At 42.9% G+C, this 19,045-nt stretch overlaps 1 long non-coding RNA gene across 1 annotated transcript; it reads left to right on the top strand.

The window, feature by feature from the left end:
- Nucleotides 1–4,115: 4,115 nt before the first annotated feature.
- On the top strand, nt 4,116–14,995 carry LOC135178296 (uncharacterized). Its single transcript, XR_010303457.1, has 3 exons — nt 4,116–9,247; nt 9,390–9,456; nt 13,079–14,995. It is a non-coding gene; the product is annotated as an uncharacterized LOC135178296 (long non-coding RNA).
- The last annotated feature ends 4,050 nt before the right edge of the window (nt 14,996–19,045 follow it).

Here is a 19,045-nt window from a genome sequence, read left to right as displayed (position 1 = left end):
CTGTCTACAACTACCTGAAGGGAGGTTGTAGTCGGGTGGGGGTTGGTCTCATCTCCCAAGATGAGAACAAGGGGACACAGTCTCAAGTTGTGCCGGGGGAGGTCTAGGCTGGATGTTAGGAGGAAGTTCTTGCCAGAAAGAGTGATTGGCATTGGAATGGGCTGCCCAGGGAGGTGGTGGAGTCACCATACCTGGAGGTGTTCAAGAGAAGACTGGATGAGGGATTTAGTGTCATGGTCCAGTTAAATGGATAGGGCTGGGTGCTAAGTTTGACTGGACTCTTCCTATCTGGTTGATTCTATGATTTGATTCTATGGTTAATAGTTTGATGTACAAGTGGAGACAAGTGATGAGTGGCATCCTTAAGGGCCAGTATTGGGCCTGCCTCTGTTTGACATCTTTGTGGATGATGTCTAGCAGACAGCTATCCTTGCCCCTGGCAAGGGGGTTGGAGTAGATGATCTCTAGGGTCCTTTCCAATCTTAGCCATTCTCTGATTCTATGATGACATATTGGGATTGAAGCACCCTCTGCAGATTTGCTGTTGTCTCCAAACTGTGTGGTCAGGCTAACACACTGGAAGCAAGGGATGTCATCCAGAGGGACATGGACAGGCCAGATAAGTGCTTATGAAGTTCAACTAAGTCAACTGCCAGGTCTTATAGGTGGAGCAGGGGCAATCTCAAGTATAAAAACAGGCTGGGTGCAGAATGGGTAGTAAGGAGTTTTGTGGGGAATGACTTTGGAGGCTGATGGAAGCCTCCACAACTTCTCTGGGCAACCTGTTCCAGTGACTCATCATCCTTGCACAGAAGAATCTCTCATGTCTCATCTCAATCCTGCTGTTTCCAATTCGAAGCCATTACCCCTTATCCTGTCACGTCACACTTTTGTCAAAGGTCTCACTCTAGTTTTTCTGGAGCCCACTTTAAATACTGGAAGGCTGATAGGAAGTCTCTCTGTAGCCTTCTTTCCATGTTGAACAATCCCAACCTTTTGAGATCCCTTCCAAGCTAGTGCATTCTATGATTCTATGTTTCTTTTTCCTCCTCATTTTCACCTCAGAGAAGGTCACTTCTGCCCAATGAAGAAAGTAGGGACCTTGGATGGCTCTTCTGAAAGCCTATGTCAGACTGCAAAACTACAAGTGGCACTGTGGTTCCACCTACAGCTTTATTTCAGTCATATTCTAATTAAGAAATGAGCATTTAATTGTTTGACTTTAATAATGTCCTTTGCACATAATTATGTAGTAGGTAGTCACAGAATCATCATCATTTCTGTTGCAGACGAAGGACAGCAAAGATTCCTATCTCTACAAAAGGAAGTGCAATTGGATGTACAATACTTTGGAGAAGAAGAAATCAAGACTGGGGGCAGGACTCCTGGATTAGAATAAGTGGGAGATGCACAGATGGTAGAAGTTCCCAAATGTTCTTGTCTTCTCTCTGGGCATCCTTTGCTATCTAAGTGTGATAACATTTGTTAGAAGGCATGATTAAGGCTTTTTAGGCTTCACAGATGGAATGTGAAAGATAGAAGTCTCAGGCATGAAAAAGATTCCATAAAAGGACTTAGAAAGGGTGAGTTTCAGACAGGTAAAATCCTAAAGGTCTTTTCCAACCTTAACTATTCTATGACAGATGTTATAACGACCAAATATTTTTCTGTGAATGAAAGTTGGGATGACCAGCTCAATTGTTTTCAGTAACTTTACAGAGGTTAGTTCAGAATCAAAGAGTTATAGAATCAATTTGGTTGGAAAAGACAACTTTAAGTTCATCAAGTCCAGCAACTCACTAATTCTGCCAAGTCTAGGGTTAAACCATGTACCTTAGCACCACATCTCTGTGGCATTTAAACACCTCCAGCGCTAGGAGTTCAAACACCTGCCTGGGCAATCTGTTCCAGATCTCTGAGAACCCTTTCAGCCCAGAAGTTTCTTCTAAGATCCAACCTAAACTTCCCCTGGTGGCTGTAGAAGAGTGAAATAATCATTCTTGATCTTCAGTCAAACATCACTCTTGCCGGAAAGCTAAGTTTTGAGGCTGAGAACAGCCCATCTAACGCTTGGTGCTTTCTCACCACAAGCATTGTCATCAAAGCCACCGTTCAAGGCTGCTGTCACATCTGACTTGCTGATTCAAAAAAAACCCTGTCCTTGGAGCAAATTTATCATGAAATGCTGTTAATAAAACATTTGGCACTGTATAAAGGGAAAAGGAGGCTTTTAAGCATTCATCTCCTGCCTTATCTTCACAACAATGTGACTTCTGTTAGCGACTCTTTATTAAAACACAGAATCAGAGAAAGGTACTGGTCAGAAGGGACACCTGGGGATGATCAAGCCCAACCTCTCTGCTAAAGCAGGTTCACCTAGAGCAGGTAGATCACCCATAGGAATCTCCACAACCTCTCGGGGCAGCCTGATCCAGAGCTCCAGCACCCTCACAGTAAAGAAGATATTCCTCATGTTGAAAAGGAAATTCCAGTGCTCCATTTTGTATCCATTGCCCCTTGTCCTATCACAAGACACCACTGAAAAGGGACTGGCCCCTTCTTCTTGACACCCACCCTTCAGATACTTAGAAATATTGATATTCAGAGGGCTGGAGCACCACTCCCGTGAGGACAGACTGAGAGTTGGGGCTGTTCAGTCTGGAGGAGGCTCCCAGGTGATCTTCCTGTGCCCTTCCAGTATCTGAAGGGGGCCTACAAAAAAGCTGGGGAGGGACTTTTTAGGCTATCAGGGAGTGACAGGACTAGGGGGAATGGAGCAAAGCTGGAGGTGGGGAGATTCAGACTGGACATGAGGAGAAAGTTGTTCACTGTGAGAGTGGTGAGAGCCTGGAATGGGTTGCCTAGGGAGGTGGTTGAGGCCTCATCTCCGGAGGTGTTTAAGGCCAGGCTGGATGAGGCTGTGGCCAGGCTGATGTAGGGTAGGGTGTCCCTGCCCATGGCAGGGGGGCTCGAACTAGATGATCCTTGTGGTCTCTTCCAGTCCTGACTGATTCTATGATAAGACTCCCTCTCAATTTGCTCTTCTCCAGTACTAAACAGCCCTAGGTTTCTCAGCCTTTTCTCATCAGACAGATCTTGCAGTCTCTTCATCATCCTTCTAGAAAAGTCATCCTCTCTGCAGTTCCCTCTTGAACAGAGGAGCCCAGAACTGGACACAGTACTCCAAATGTGGTCTCACCAGCATAGAGCAGGAAGAGAACCTCCCTCTATCTGCCAGCCACACTTCTTCATGCCCCTCAGGATACCATTGGCTTTCATGGCCACGAGGACATATTGCTGACTCGTGGTTACAAAATGAAAGGAGGCAAAAATATCCCAATCTTATGGTTGATTTGTGAGACTTCAGATAAATTTATACAGGAAATAAAATCATGGATTTGCTAAAAAAATGGGCACATTTCCATTTCAAAGAATACACCAGATACATTTAAAAGGTACACCAGAATATTGTGGCCAAAATCCCACTCACTTGTTGCCTGTCAATGATAAGATATTTTTTATGTTGTTCTCTTGCTGTTCTTTCTTCCCCAGGGTTTTGCTTCCCAGAGTTGTCTGCTCCTTCCAAACACTTCTACTTGCCAGTTTAAGGCATTTTGAAGTCAACCAGTAGGAAATGTAAGGATGTATTATGGGACTTTCATTTACCTGTATGTGGTTGATGAACATGTTCCCAAGAGTTCTCGATGGACTGGTGCCTCAGCAGATTCCCAAAATTAATTTCTTTGAAGACATTTCCATGTATAATGGGGCTTAAATCTCATTTCCCTTAATATCTGCCCTTACTTTGTCTTTTTTAGGGCTTCTCCAGGAAAAAAAAAAATAATCACAGCTGTTGCTCCTACTCTTAATGCTTTCCTAGGGTTGATAAGAGCCAGAAGAGCCTGAAGCCTTACTCTGCTTCCTCCACACAGACAATACACAGACACTGCACTGTCCTCCAGTCCAGGATGAAGAGCTCTGTGCTACCACCTCATATGCTGAGAGAGGCTGTGGAGCTGCCCACCGAGGCTGTGGAGCCTTCCTTTATGGAGACTCAAAATCAACCTGGGTGTATGCCCATGATAACTGATCTAGGTGATCCTACCTTAGCAGGAGGGTTGGACTGGATGATCTCCAGAAGTCTCTTCCAACTCCTACCATATTATGATTCTGTGTAGATAAAGAATTGTTGAATTACAGCATAGGGGATGTTGGAAGGGACCTCTGGAGATCATCTAGTCCAACCCATCTGCTAGAGAAGGATCACCTAGAGTAAATCAAACAGGATTGCATACAAGTGGGTTTGGAATACCTCCAGAGATGGTTGCTCCACAACCTTTCCGGTCAGCATGTCCCAGTCTTATGTTACCTTGAAAGTGAAGAAGCTTTCCTGATGTTCACATGGAATCTGATATGTTCCAGTTTGCAACTGTTGCCCCTTGTCCTGTCACTGGACATCACTGAGAATGATCTTGTTCTATCTTCCTGACATTTACCCTTTAGATATTGATCAGCATTATGAGATCCCTTCTCAGTTTTCCTCCACACACACTTCTTCTGCTTATTGCCTGACTTGACTCTCTGAGTCTTCGCATTTTCCCTGTAGGAATTTTGAGGAAGACTGGTAAAGATTCCCTTTATTTCAAGACATGGAGTGACAGGATGAAGAGTAATGGCTTCAAACTGGAAGAAGCTGGATTGACATGAGACATGAGGAAGAAGTTCTTCCCCGTGAAGATGGTGAGGCACTGGAACAAGTTGCCCAGAGAAGTTGTGGAGGCTCCAAGGGTGGAAGTGTTGAAAGCCAGGTTGTCTGGGGCTTTGAGCAACCTGGTTTAGTAGAATGCCCATGGCATGGGAGGTGGTAATAAATGATCTTGAGCATCTCTTCCAACTCTAAATTGAAAAGAATAAATACACTTGAAATAGTACTACAGACACATTTGTGGATGAGTGGAAGGAGGCAAAACAGAAGGAGGCACAAAGAAGATGAGAGAAGGGGTGGAAGTGGTGTTATTTGATTGTGTCCTTCACTTGTTGAGTCAGCAGGAGCCAATAGCTAAGCAGAATCACACCTGACTTTCCCATTTATGCACAGAAACCCCATCTGGCCAACTAAATTGCCAGCAATTGAGAAGACATGAAGGAAGCTGGATCCAGCTATTCTCAGCCAGTGTGAAGGTTACTGAGTTATGGAGGCAGTGAGAGAGGAAATGAGAAAAATATTCCGAGACTTCACCTCTCACATGCACTGAAGGGAAGCATCAAATACATCACCAAATTTCAGCTGGTCACTGCTGTAGTGCTTAGGCACATAAAATGGATCATGGAATCATAGGATGATAAAGGTTGGAAGTGACCCCTGGAGATAATTGAGTCCAACCTCCCTGCCAGAGAACATTCCCCCAGAGTATGTTGCACAGGACTGTCCAGAGGGGTTTTGGATGACTCCAGAGACAAAGACTTCACCACCTCTCTGGGAAGCGTGCTCCAGTGCTCTATGACCCTCAAGCAAGTAAGTTCCTCCTCATGTTTAGATGGAACTTCCTTTGTTCAAGTTTGTACCCATCACCCCTTGTCTGTCACTGGGAATCACTGAAAAAGAGCTGGTCCCATCCTCCTGACACTCAGTCTTTAAGTATTGATCAGCATTGATGAGATCCCACTCAGTCTGCTCTTCTCCAGGCTTCTACAATTCCATGATTTTATGATTCTATGACTCCCTGGTTCTTTGACTTTTTCCTAGAAAAGAAAAAGAAATGGCCAATTAACTACATTCTTTCCAGCAGTGTAGACATCCTGATGATTATTAAGTCAAGCTACACCAAATATTGAAGAGGGTGTGTCACACAAGCTGTCTGCTAAAAGCAAGTAGAAAAAAGTAGATTAGCCTATTCTAAACCCAGTGTTTTCTTATGGAATCATAGAATAGATTGAGTTGGGAGAGATGGTGATGATCATCTAGTTCCAATCCTGCTGCCATGAGAATGGACACTTTTGACTAGACCATCTTGCTCAAAGCCTTATCCAGCCTGGTCTTAAACACTTCCAGGGACAAGGCATCCACAACTCTGGATAACTTGTTCCAGGATCACAGCACCCTCATAGTAAAGAACTTCTTACTAATGTCCAACCTAAATCTACCCCACTATAGTTTCAAAACATTGTCCCTTGTCCTAACACCACAGGCTCGTATAAACAGTCCCTCTCTTCTGCTTATGGGACCTAAAACCATTTTGCTATGGCAAGTTTGTCTGTTTCCTTGGAAGAAGGAAAAGGGGGGGGAAAAAAAGAGAACCACTACAGAAAACCCCCACCAAGCAACCTAAACCAGAAATAAAGGTGAGAAAGCAAAAAGTCTTTAAAAAAAATGAAGCTTTGGGTTTTATGGATTTGACACTATGCTGGCTTTTCCCCAAGATTTCTGTAGAACAGTTTGTGGAGACAAAATGTTCCTCCTAGGACATACACTTCCCTATGCCAAGTACACCAGGGCTTGGTAACACTCACACAGCCAACACATCGTCAGTGTTTAAAGCCTCATCTTAAAAAAGCACCCTCCAAGAATTGTGGAGAAAGATTTGGGTCGATCCTACCTCAAGTGAAATTGTTGGCTCAGAGAATTCAAACATCTCCATGCTGTTTGGAACAGCAAGCTACTCCCTCTAGCTGCATTTGAAGGAGACATTTCTTCTGTTCAGGTGGCTGAGATGGCCACCAGCATCCTAGCTGGACAAGGAATAGTGAAGCCAGTGGTATCAGGGAAGTGATTGTGCCCCAACTCAGCACTAGTGAGGCCACACCATAAATGCTGGGCAACAAAGCAGGTGAAGGGTCTGCAGAACAGGTCTGGTGAGGAGCAGCTGATGGAACTGGGGAGAGAAGGCTTGGGAAAGATCTCATTGCTCTCTATGACTAGCTGGAAGAACACTGGAATGAGTTGGAGATTGGTCTCTTCTCTGTAGTATCAGGTGATAGAATGAGAGGACATGGCTTAAAGTTGCATCAGGGAGTTGCAAGAGTTGTAAGGGATCAGAACAGGCTGCCCAGGGAGGTGGTGGAATCTCCACCCCTGAAGATTCTCTGAAAAAGTGTGGACATGACACTCTGGGACATGGCCTAATGAGCATGGTGGTGTTCGGTTGATGTTTGGACTTGATGATCTTAGAGATCTTTTCCAACTTCTGTGATTCTGTGATCAACTTCTTCCTCAATTCTGCTTTTCAGTTGATTTTGCTCTGTACTAACAAGGATTTCTCTCTGTCTCCTTTGCACATGGGGAAGAGAAGGAGATAGGAAGCCTGAAACTGTGCCATGGGAGGTTTAGGTTGGATATGAGGAGAAATGTCTTTCCTATAAGAGTGATCAGGCATTGCAACTGGTAGCTCAGGGATGTGGTGGTATCACTGTCCCTGGTGGTGTTCAAGAAACATGTGGATGTGGGCACACTGGGACATGTTTCAATGTCTGTGCTGGTGTTGGGTTGATGGTTAGACTCAATGATCTCCTAAGTCTCTTCCTAGTGAAACAATTCTATGATTCTCCCTTTCTTCCTTCCCTTGGAAACTGGTTTCTCTCACCTGCTGGCAAATTGTGAAGAGAAAAGAATGTTTAAGATAAGTTAGTGAAAGAGATGGGAATAGAGAGCAAGAACTCAAAGCCTAATTCGTGTGCCTGGAGGATGAAACAGAATTACATAAAGTGAGGTTTCCCATCTTAGACACCCACTATTTTGCCTCCCACAGGAAAATGCCTCTCAGATATTTTTATGGTAATAGTTTTTTCCCTGGTTGGAAATGCCAAGATATCAGAATCTTTTAAAAAATAGAATAAGAAATTACTGCATATTCCATACAGCTTCAGATTTCCACCTAGGATCACAGAATCAAAGAATTTGGAAGACACGTCTGGAGATCATCAAGTTCAATACCCCTGCTCAAACAGGTTTGCCTAGAGGAGATTGCACAGAAATGTGTGCAGGTGTTTTAGGAGTAACTCCAGAGAGGAGACTTCAGCAACCTGGTCTAGTGGGAGATGTCCCTGCCCTTGGCAGAGGAGTTGGAACTGGATGATCTTGAAGGTCCCTCCCAACTCCACAGGCATCCATAACTTTCTGGGCAACCTGTTCCAGTGTCTCACCACCCTCATAGTAAATATCATTAAATAACTTAATTATGATAAATAATAGATTACAACTTAGGAAGTTCTTCAGTACAAGGGCAGTGAGCCTCTGGAGCAGGTTGCCCAGAATGTTTGTGGGTGTCTTCTCCCTGGAGGTGTCCAAGGCCAGGTTGGATAAGGCCTTGAGCAATCCAGTCTAGTGGGAGGAATCCCTGACCACATCAGGGAGGTTGGAGTAGAGGATCTCTAAGGTCCTGTCCAATCTAAGACATTCATCAGTTACTAAGCTGGTGAGGTGCCTGGAGAACAAGTCCTCTGAGGAATGGCTGAGGCAGCTGGGGCTGTTTAGTCTACAAAAAAAGGAGCCTAAGAGGAGACCTTCTTTCACTCTACAACTACCTGAAAGGAGGTTGCAGAAAGGTAGGCATTGGTCTCTTTTCATAAGTGACTAATGATAGAATGAGAAGGAATGGCCTCAGGCTACACCAGGGGAGGTTTAGCCTGGGCGTTAGGAAGGATTTTTTTTCCTGGGAAGGGTTGTGAGGCACTGGAATGGGCTGCCCAGGGAGGTGGTTGAGTTGCCATCCCCAGACATGTTTAGAAGCCATCTAGATCTGGTGCTTGAGGACATAGTGTAGTGACAGACTTTGTGGTGTAGGCAAAATGGCTGGACATGATCTCAGAGGTCCTTTCTGACCTAGATCAGAGGTCTTGATGGTTGGACTCCATGACCTCAGACATCTTTTCCAACCCAAACAATTCTATGATTCTGTGACTCTATGGCTGAAACACATTATACCAGGGACACAACAATCCTGACTTTCGAAAATAAAGTCTTCTTCTGTAAATAATACCCTACTGGAGAAGGAAATTGTCATTCAGCATTTCTGTGCTGGATCAGAGATGCATTAAAAATGGAAAAGCAGAGCATTTTGAACATAAAAAGCTGAGTAAGCACAAGAGAAGTGAAAGATTTTGACAGCCAAGGAGTTAGACATGAAAGCAAAGGAACCATAGTAGGAATGTCTTTGTGCAAGAATCTCTGCAGAGCTAACTGGAGTTGTGAGATGGCGTTTCAGGGTACGTCTCCTCAGGACACCACTGCCATACAGCTGGAGTTGACAAGGTAGGTGTGAACAAAGCATGCTGTCAAAGAGCTTAGCACTGCATCTCACCTCACCCTGCACTTTGTTGATTCTTCATACTGCTTGGATGTCAGCTTGCTCCTGGGCTTTCTTTTGAACTGTTGCTGCTTACTTTTTTCACAGGGAAAGTTCAGGTGGGGATAAATTACTCCAAAGCAAACCTGGAGACAGTAGGACAAGACAGCAACAGGTTTGTCTCCACATCTACACTGTCACAGTCACACACACACACACACACACATGTATCCACCTCCACATTAGTGCTTCCACTTGGCCATAACAACCCTATGAACTCATCAGGGCCTCTCAAAAGATAAGTCTGCTCTAACTGAACACCATACCTAATATTCCACCCTTGAAAATTGTGTGGATGGCACTTCAGTTCATGGTTTGATGGCCATGATGGTCTTCAGTTGACAGTTGGACTCAACCATCTTTGGAGGTCTTTTCTAACCCAAACAATTCTATGATTGTACGAAAGGAGTAGGAGCTCAAACGCAGAGTTGTACTTAGTGATTCTTTGTCAGACAGCTTCAGAGAGCTTTTGTTTTTTTTTTCTTTTGGTGCAGTTTTAATTTTACAGAGATGCTAAACATTTTAAATCACTGTGATGTAGCCAGGCATTGGGCCTCCTAAAATTGCTACTCACAGTAGATTGTAGTTCTCTGATACATTCTATTTTTGGTGTCTTTTATGTAAAGAACTGCAGTCAAGAATGGAATTATGACACCCTTCTACTGGAACATGAAAACACAGCCATCTGGCATCTAGATGCTTCTTCATTTTTTTTTCCCCAATTTCTTTGCCACAGTCTATTTTAACACTTGGAAGAACCTTCTTTTACTTGGGGCTTTTGTCAGAGGGAACCGTTTTGCTGAAAAGCATTCAGTCTATATTAATAAGATCTCCTTTTCACAATCTACTCCCTGCTGAATGGTTTACAACTGCTTCTACTCACAGATTATTCTATAAATATGAAATTTTAAAGGATTGCTGAATTCATCATCACCTGCATGATTCAATCAGTTTGTCAGTACTTTTTTTTTTTTTTCCTAGTGGATTTTTAGACTGTGAAAAAAACCTCCCAGCTTGCTCAGTGATTGCCTTTCTGGACTCAGCACTGCTTGAGGACTGGGTTCAGTTTGGGGAACTGTGAGGTGCTGTTGTGTGTCCAGAGAAGGGCAACAAAGCTGGTGAAGGGTGTGGAGAACAGCTCTAGTGAGGAGCAGATGAGGTGACTGGGGCTATTTAGTCTTGAGAAATAGGGGAAACCTCAACAACTCAAGCTACACCAGGGGAAATTTAGGCTTGAGGTGAGGAGAAAGTTCTTCACTGAGAGAGTCATTGGACACTGGAATGGGCTGCCCGGGGAGGTGGTGGAGTCGCCATCCTTGGGGCTGTTCAAGGCAGGATTGGACGTGGCACTTGGTGCCATGGTCTAGCCTTGAGCTCTGTGGTAAAGGGTTGGACTTGATGATCTATGAGGACTCTTCCAACCTTGGTGATACTGTGAAACTGTGTGATACTGTGAACTCCCTGAAAGGAGGTTGGACTCATTCTGTTCTCTATAGTAATATGAGATGAGACAAAAGAAAATGGCCTCAAGATGCACCAGGGGAGGTTTAGGTTGAATCTGAAAAGAAACTTCTTGACTGAAAGGGTTCTCAAAGACTAGGAAATGCTCCCCAGGGAGGTGATTGAATCCTCTTTCTTGGAGATGTTTCAAAGTGGCAGAAGAGATATGGTGCTGAGGGACATTTCTTAGCCCCAGTCTTGGTACAATTAGATTGACTCCATCTCAAAGGTCTTTTCAAGTCTATTTTCCAGGGACTATTTACTTGTAATGACAGAACAAGGAGTAAAGGTTTTCAAGTGGCAGAGGGGAGGCTTAAACTAGACATTAAGAAGTTCTTTACGGTGATGGTGGTGAAACATTGGCACAGGTTGCCCAGGGAGGATGATGCTCTCTCCCTGGAGGTGTTCAGGGCCAGGTTGGATGAGGCCTTGAGCAACCTGTTCTATGGGAGGTGTTCCTGTCTATGTCAGGGAGTTGGAATGAGATGATCTTTGAGGTCCCTTGCAACCTAAACCATTCTATGATTCTACTATTCTAAATCTTCTCTGCTCCAGCCTCCCTCCATTCTCTCTTGTCCTATCACTATAAGCCCTTGTAAAATGTCCCTCCTCAGATTTCTTTAAGGCTTCTTGGAACATAGAACCTGTTTCTTTCAGTGGCTGACAACCATTCATGTTGCCTTTGGTATTGTGTAAGGATGGTAATTTTAGCAACATCTGACAGTCACTGTAGTTAGGAGTATGTAAATATTTTCATTACATGCAGCATTTGTCAGACATGAAGGCTTTAGCTATTTCAAACTGGATAAGTAGAGTGGGTTTTTTAGGTTATGATCACCACTATCAGTGCTTAACCGCTTGATCAACCCACAGAACCCAGTCCTTCACAGAATCATAGAAACAGAGAATCATAAAATAAAGTTTGGGTTGAAAAGACCTTGAAAAACATCAAGTCCAATCTCCAGCCCTACACCATCATGCACACTAAAGCATGTCCCAAAGTGCCATGTTTACATGCTTCTTGGTCACCTTCAGGGACAGTGATTCCAGCAGTTCTCTGGGCAGCCTGTTCCAATGCCTGACCACTCTTGCAGGAAAGAAATGTTTCATAACATCCAACCCAAATCTGTCCTTGTGCCACTTGTGGCCATTTCCTCTCTTTCTACCAAATCTGAACTGGCAATGTACCCAGTTGCTTAAGTATCTCAGCAAGGACTTCTATAAGTGCCAGGGGAACTTTAGCTTGGACATTAGGAACAATTTCTTTTCTGCAAGAGTGGCCAGATTGGAACAGGCTGCACAGGGAGGTGGTGGAGTCACCACTCCTGGAGGTGCTCAAGTAATGTGTAGACATGACACTTTGGGACATAGTTTAATAGCCACAGTAGTTTTAGGTTAAAGGTTGGGCTTAATGACCTCAAAATGTATCTCCCAATTGTGACTGGAAAAAAGTTCAACAACTAGGAAAAACAGGTTTGGTTTTGTTTAATTTCTTACCTCCCAGAGATTTTTTTGTCTTGTATACACTTCACTGCCAACATTATTTTAGTCCCCATTCTCCAACTGGTCAACCTTAATGCCTTTGAGACAAAGCAGCTCAGGAAGTCTGGAAAGTGAAAATACATCATCAGAGGCTTTAGAAGGATAAGTGAAATTGCCACTCTCTGATACCAATGCGAGAGGTCAAAGTCTTGAGATTCCTTGAAGGGTTTGTCAACAGTGTAGTTCCTCCTTCTCATTCTCCTCATTTTCCTTCTCCTTCTCCTTCACTCTCCTTCTCCTTCTTCATTCTCCTCCTTTTCCTTCATTCTCCTTCTTCATTCTCCTCCTTATCCTTCATTCTCCTTCTTCATTCTCCTTCTCCTTTATTCCCCTTCACTTTCCTTCCCCTTCATTCTCCTTCCCCTTCATTCTCCTTCTTCATTCTCCTGTTTCGTTCTTCTTTGCCTTCTTTCTCCTTCTCCTTCTGACAGCTTGATCACAGACACTGATATAACTGTGGAAGCCACAATGTGCTTCAGCAAATGATTGTGCCTCGATTTTCTCCCTCTTTTGTTAATATTTTGTAATTGCTCTTTAGTGAATCAATAATGTTAAGTATAAAGAGGTAATTACAATATCTGAGACCACCATATTAAATCATCAGGCTGATATCTGACTAACAATGAGACTTTGATTAGCTCTAAGTGTTACTCTACCAAAGTTTTTCCTTCAGTTTGCAAAACATTGTTTTCCAGGTACTTCTGTGTTTGCTTTGTGTGCCTGTAAGATATACACAGCACTTTCAAACAAGAGAAGAAAGAAAAAAGAATCAAAGAAATGCTCACCTTGGTGTGATTAACAAAAATACTACCATGTATCACCCACGACACTTCTGACTGACAGCTTCTGAAACCAAGATTGACAAGACGTAGGATGTAATGAGTGGGAAGAGGACTGGAAGCGTTCAGCTTGAAGAAGAGAGAGCTGCCTTCACAATAGCACTGAGAAGTTGTTGCAGTCATCTGTTAGAGCGTTTGGAGGAGAATATGATAAACAGTGTCTGTGTAAAAGACTCTCAAATTTTGTAAATGTCTGCTTTTAAAAGTTATAATTTGTATTTATGGATCCTCCTAGCCTCACATTTGCTTTTGAAGGACAGTGCAATATTGATGTTTTTCATAAGAAATTAAGTGATAGGAAGGGAAAGATGGATAATAATCATCAGTGAATGGACAGCAGCTTGAGATTATGTCCACAGTGAGGAAAAAAATAGTCAATGAGGCTCTGAGAACTGACAGTCTTAGTTTCTGAGATCAAGTGCAAATGACCAGCTCATTTCTTTGAACCAGAGAATCACTGAATGACAGGCATAGACACAGAATGCCCACTTGAAAGGGACCTCAAAGATCATTCAGGCCAACACTCAGCCAAGCACTGATGAATCAACACATGATAAAATAATAGACTCACAGAATCACTGAGTGATCAAATAATGGAACCATTGAATCGTTGCATGATAGAATCATGGAATCATAGAATCATGGAATCATGGAATGATAGAATCAAGGACTCACAAAATCATAGAATCATGGAATCATTGAATGATAGAATCATGGACTCATAGAATCACAAAATCATGGAATCATAGAATGATGGAATTATGTAACCATAGAATCACAAAATCATGGAATCACAGAATCAGAGAATTGTGGAGTCATAGATTGGTAGGGCTTGGAAGGAACCTCCAGAGATCATCTAGTCAAATCCCCTTGCTAAATCAGGATCACCCAAAGCAGGTTGCCCAGGGTGAGATTGAATGCCTTCAGAGAAGGGGACTCTACAATGTCTCTGAGCAGTCTGATTCAGTGCTTTGCCATGCTCAAAGTAAAGAAGTTTCTCCTTAAGTTTGAGTGAAATCTCCTGTGTTCTAGTCTGTACCCATTGCCCCCTGTCCTATCACTCATCCTATTTCCACACTGGTTAGAGACAGCCAGTGTGTATGGGCTCCCCAGATCCACACTGCAACAGTTCTATATTCTTCTTATTCTTGGGGACACAGAACTGGACTTAGCAGTGTTAGGTTTGTGATTGGGTTCTTTGACCTTATGAGTCTTTTCCAACCTAACCAATTCTGTGATTTTATGACTTCATGATTCTATAAGCTGCAGAAGTAACTGCCACAACATGGAGCTACCATGTTTCATGACTCACAACTGTGGCAATCAAATTACTGTTACATATAGGAAATCCATCTTTGGATTCCCAAGAACCAATTTCACACTAAAATCATCACAAATGCTGTTTAGTATCATTTTTTTTTGTCTTATACTCTCTGTCTGAATTAACCCTACTTGCTGTGGTGTTAGCTCTAAATTCAGAGACATGTTGGTTTTGTGTAATAAAAAAGAAACAGAAAATTAAGTGGGATACGAATCAGACGAGTTTCCTTGGGTGGTGAAAGCCAACTAAATCCTCAGGATAAAATGACATTGCTTCAGTATAGGAATCTTAAAGGTCTAGAGACATTTGGACACTGCAGTTGCTACTAGAGCTTGGAGAAAACAAGCCATATCGTATAGGTTATTTGAGATGTCTTCAGCTTTTCTCCTCTGATATGAAAGCAGGAAAGTTCAAACAGGTCCAAAAGTCTATAAATAAACCATACTGTATCAGAGTGTTTTGTGAATGTGTCATGTTTTAAGAAACCAGATTGTGATCCTGGCTTTGCGCCCACCCCAGGAATTATAAGACTCTTTAGCACTGGCGTTGCCTACATTTGTTGCCTATGTAACTGCTCTCAGGATTTAAAACAAGGAGTTTCTATTGGAAAATTGATCCACTCCCTTCACAGGCGGATGGAGAATGGACAAGGAGAAAGTTGACCATAAATGGTATAGAGCTCTTCTGTCCATGAGCTGAGTCATCAGATAAAGTTATGTGTCTAAATAAAAGACTGATATGTAACTGGCATATCAACAGATGAGTGAGCATGTCCTCAGGTGTCAAGAAGGCCAAGAGCATTCTGGCCTCAGCCAGGAATCAGGTAAGAAATTTTGTCCACCTGTACTCAGTGCTGGTGAGGCCATAACTTGATTCCTAGCTTCAGTTTTGGGATCCTCACTCCAAGAAGGACATTTTGGTGCTGAATGTCGTCCAGAGAAGGGCAAGGAAGACGATGAAGGATCTGGAGAATAGGTCTGGTGAGGAGCAACTGAGGAAACTGGGATTGTTTAACCTGGAGAAGGCTGAGGGAGACCTTCTGGCTCTCTACAGCTCTCTGAAAAGGAGGTTGGAAGCAGAGGGAAGATGGTCTCTTCTCTCTAGTACTAGGTGGCAGCATGAGAGGAAACAGCCTGAAATTGCATCAGATAAGGCTTAGGTAGGATCTTAGGAAACATTTTTTTCTTGCAAGAGTGGTCAGGCATTGGAATAGGCTCCTCGGGGAAATGGCAGAGTCACTGTCCCTAGAGGAGTTCAAGAAGCATGCAGACATGGCACTCTGGGACGTGCTTTAGTGGGCATGGTAGTGTTGGGTTGACAGTTGGACTTGATGATCTTAGAGGTATTTTCCAATCTTAATGATTCTATGGTTCTTTCATTACTGAAATAAATATGGTGAGTTAGGAGACATGGTTCTAAACTTTGTTTCTCTCTTTTGTGCATTGGGTTGAATTTGCTGCAGAGATGTGGTGTTGAGGGTCATGAGTTAGCCCCAGACTTAGTAGAGTTTGATAATGGTTGCACTGCTCTTAAAGGTCTTTCCCAACCAAAACCATTTTATGATTCTAAGATGTTCAGGCACTGAGGTGAGGGACCAGAGAAAAAGAGGACATGAGCTGTTCTTGCTTGATGTTTTGTCACTATTCTCAAGAGGAGTCATTTTTAACACTTAGCAGAACCACAGCAGAAAGGAGCATTCTAAGTGCAAGGCACCATCTTGCAATTAATATTTGTGATAGCACAATGTGACTTTAATGGGGAGAAGTGACTTTGAAACTTTCCCACCTTGCCCGTGTTGAGCAGAAATAGGGTGCAGGGAAAGAAACCCTTCATATCTTTTACTCCCCGAGCAGCCATTCAGGGAAAGGTGCTTGGGTGCTTATTTATCTTAGAAGAAAAGCTTTTGTGCACAAAAAAAAATCTTTTCTTGGGCAACTTTATCAGTTGGTCTAATGAACAAAATTACTTTTCTCCATAACTTTTGGCCTCTTGTTCCTCTACTTCCAGATACTGCTGAGAGCAGAGAAAGAAAGGGGAGAAAGGTTATCTCCCTTACTTTCTTTTCCTTATTCACAGAGGTAAGCAGCATATAACCTCATTTTATTACAAGTATTCTCAGCTATTTCCATAAATCTTTTTTTTCCCTGAAGTTTGAAAGACATATTTATAATTCTTCATAGTAACAGATGTTAATGAAGAGATATAATGTGTAAATACAAATGTCACCACTCAGAGGGGAGTCAAACCCTTAAATTAATACCAGTTCATTTAGCTGTGTGCCAATGAAGGAGACAAGGGCAGACGTGAAACCATTTTCCTCTAAGCAGGCTTCTTATCTCCATCACTTCCCCAAGTGCAGGGAGACAGAGGGAAATTCTCGCTAGTATAGAGCAAAATCAGCTGAAAAGCAGAAGTGGGGAAGAAGATGATCACAGAATCACTGAAGCTGGAAAAGACCAAGTCCAAGCATCAACCAAACACCACCACGCTCATTAAGCCATGTCCCAAAGTGACATGTCCACACTTTTGCGAATATCTGCAGGGATGGTGATTCCACCACTTCCCTGGGTAGCCTCTTCCAGTTCCTTACAACTTTTGCAGGAAAGAAATGTTTCCAAATACCCAATCTAAAACTCCCCTGATGCAATTTAAAGCCATCTCCTCTCATTCTATTACCTGATACTAGGGATTAAGAACTAACCCCCATCTCACTCCAATCTTCTTTCAGGGAGTTGTAGAGAGCAATAAGGTCTTCTCTCAGCCTGCTTTTCTTCAGACTAAACAATCCCAGTTTCCTCAGCTGCTCCTCACCAGACCTGTTCTCCAGACCCTTCACCAGTTTCTCTAAACATGTTCTAGCACCTCGATATCCACCCTGGAGTCAGTCAGCTCAATCCTGTTCTCTTCTGGTATGGTTCTGACTTCTTCCAACAGCAGTTGGATTTCTACTTATACTATAATCTTGGGTTTATTACAAAACTTTGTTATCCTGTATACCTCACCCAAACATAAAAAGCTGTTAAATTGACTTTTGGACCTTTTTACATATTTGAGAGGGAGGGTATTTGTCAGGTATGTGCTAACAAGCAATGAAGATGTATACCTTAGCTGGGAATGTGCCAGATCCTGTCATTTTTGGTTTGTTGACATTCTAGCATTTGGGAAATTTTGAACAGGTGAGTGATTTTTGAAAAGGGAGAACACTATTGATAATCAGAGCTGGATGAGCTCCATCAAAAAAAACCCCAAAACATTTTCAACCCTGTGTTGACTTTAACAACATTAAAAAGAGTTTGGAAAATATTCTAATGAGTCTGGGGAGTTCTAGAGAACTAGCACAGAGCAAAATCAACTGCAAAGCAGAATCAAAGAAGAAGCTGATCATCAAATCATAGCACCATAGAATCATTAAAGCTGGAAGACATTGACTGATCAACAAGATATTCTATCCCATGGATGCAATCTTCAAGGGGTCACAAGGCTCAAGCTCTTCTTCAATATATGATGTCCTAGGAGGACTCTGTCCATTCTGTATTTGATCCTGATCCATGAGTTCTGGAACACAGTTCCAGAATCTGACTCCTGAATTCAGTTCTCATCTGCTATTGATTCCAGTCTGGAACTCCTGCCTCAGCATCAGTGGTGACAGTGACTCATTGCTATCAGTGGTTGGGTTCCATATTGGTTAATATTTCATTGTCTCTATCTCATTTTATTGTTTGTATTTCCACCCCAGCTGCTTTAGTTTCCTTTTTCAACTCATATGTTTCTCTCCTTTATTTCCTTTCTCTTCCCTTTGGGAAGGCAGAGGGGTTCATAGAGAAGTAAGTTTTGGAGAATCAGTATGGTTGGAAAAGACCTTCAAGAGCATCATGTCCAACTATTCAGTTGAAGCAGGTACAGAACTCACCTCTCCAAATTCCTAGGAAAGTGATTTAACATGCAATGGCAAACAAAGTGTAAACAACCCACTGCTCTATCTCTCTCAAAAGATGAGACAGATTAGAACCTGAGCAGAAAGAATTCATAGGTTGGATATTAGGAATCTTTTTTTTTCCCCCAAGAGTGGTCAGGCATTGGAAAAGGCTGCCCAGGAAACACCAACCTCCCTGGAGGTGCTCAAGAAACATGTGAGTTTGGCATCTTGGGACATGCTTTTGTGTGCATGGCAGTGTTGGGTTGAAGGTTGGCCTCAATGACCTTACAGGTCCTTACCAACTGAAACAATTCTATGATTCTGTGACTTCAGTTTTAACTCAGACCATGACTTTTTTTTTTTTTCTTTGCTAAGACAGAAATAATGGTTTGGGTCAGAAGGGACCTTCAAGATCATCTACTTCCAACCTGCTGCCTTGGGTAGGGACACATTCCACTAGACCAACTTGCTCAAGGCTCTGCCCAAAACGCCCTTGAACACATCCTGGGAGAGGGCATGCACAACCTCTCTGAGCAACCTGTTCCAGTGTCTCACCACCGTCAATTGCATAATGGAACAAAGTAGC

This window comes from Pogoniulus pusillus, chromosome 9, assembly GCF_015220805.1.
Source record: "Pogoniulus pusillus isolate bPogPus1 chromosome 9, bPogPus1.pri, whole genome shotgun sequence".
Lineage (NCBI taxonomy): Eukaryota > Metazoa > Chordata > Aves > Piciformes > Lybiidae > Pogoniulus > Pogoniulus pusillus.
This window is presented reverse-complemented; position numbering and strand designations above follow the sequence as displayed.